The following is a 1590-nucleotide window of genomic DNA, read 5'->3' as shown; positions in this document are numbered from 1 at the left end:
TTCCCACTCCAAATTTCCCACTAAATCCAAATATCCAGAGTTTGCCTCTCCCTGCTCTGATTTTAGCTTTTTTTTAAAAAGCCCTTCTCAACTTTGCTGTACATCCAGTCTTGAAATCCCTGCTCCAGGGATTTCTAACAAATAAGCTGTTAGAGAAGCAACACACAGGGTTATATAAGGTCTAGGGAAACCTTGGAATAACAGGAAAGCTGTAGTGTTAGCTAAAATTCTCTAGGCCTTTGATTGAGGGGGTGGAGTAAATTGAAGTAAGGATTCTGCACATGACTGTAAAGGGACAAACTAGAGAAAGAGAAGACATAGTTTAGCTTCCTCTTGAACTACTGTTCTTTGTAACATTCTAGACAATTTAGAAGAGTAGGAGCTCAATTAAAATTCACTCATATGAGTTTGAGGCAGTAAGATATAAAAAATAAATCCAATATTAAAAGGTCCCAAGTTGTCATTCAAAAATCAAGAGGTCTAGAGCTGCTTGAAATATGTACTCGAGTACTTGAAATATGTACTTGAGTACTCGAAATATGGCTGGTGTGAAGCGAACTGAGTTATGCTGAGTGTCTGTAAAATACACACCATTTTCAAAGACTGAAAAAACTATAAAATCTCACTAATAACTTTATATTGATTGCATGTTGAAGTGATGTTTTAAATATAATGAATCAAGTCTACTTTTTCTTACTTTTTCTAATGGGGCCACTAGAAACCTTAAAATTATGCTATGTTGCCCGCTTTATATATGTCTGTAGGACAATGTGGGTTAAGACTAACCTGGGGATACTAACTGGTACTAAATGGGGAGGGGGGGCGGTTATGTCACAGCCTAAGCCATTTAAAAATAAGCCTCTAGAAAAGAGAGCACTGTGTGGTCACCTGGGCCACACTGTGGAAAGAGCGCCTTGGAGGAGGAAACAATGACTTAATTTCCTTGAAGAGCCCCCAAACGACTGAAGCTCAGCACAACAAAGATCCCGCTGGAAGCCAGCGGCCCCCGGGCACTGGAAACTCTGCTAGCCGGGCGTGGGCGGGCCCTGCCGGGAGGGAGGAGAGCTCCCGGGTCGTGTAGGGGAAGGCCCTGGAGCCACGCGGCTCGGGAAACCACCCCCGCGGCCGGATAGGACACCTCACTGGCCCCTCCTCCGCGGACTCTCCCTAGGCCCCTACCCCGAAAGGAGGAAATCTCGTCCTCAACCTGGCGAAACAGCATCCTCCGAGCCCATGCCTACGCTCCACTCCAAGGCCGCTCACACAGTGCCCTAAAAGACCCGACCTCGGTGGGCTAGAGGGATAAGGAGAAAAGGAGAAATCCAGGTGTGTGCTGCAACTGCACGCGCCTGCGCGAAAACCCCTAGTCCTCAATTTCAGCCTGTTACAGGGCCTTCGTCCCTCCTACTTTTCCCCGCCCCCACCTGGAGACGTCACAAAGAGTGACGTATAAAGCGAACAATCACAGTCCGTCCCCTAGTGAGCCAGTAGGGAGAGGGGAGGGAGGGGAGGGGGGAGGGGAAAGGACGGAAGGAGAAGGCTTCGGGGACGGGCTTGTCCCGGTCGCCCAATCAGAGAGCTCTGGGGAGG

This window comes from Enhydra lutris, unplaced genomic scaffold (assembly GCF_002288905.1).
Source record: "Enhydra lutris kenyoni isolate GAN:26980312 unplaced genomic scaffold, ASM228890v2 scaffoldscaffold8, whole genome shotgun sequence".
Lineage (NCBI taxonomy): Eukaryota > Metazoa > Chordata > Mammalia > Carnivora > Mustelidae > Enhydra > Enhydra lutris.
The sequence above is the reverse complement of the archived record's forward strand: the minus strand, read 5'-3'. Positions refer to the sequence as shown.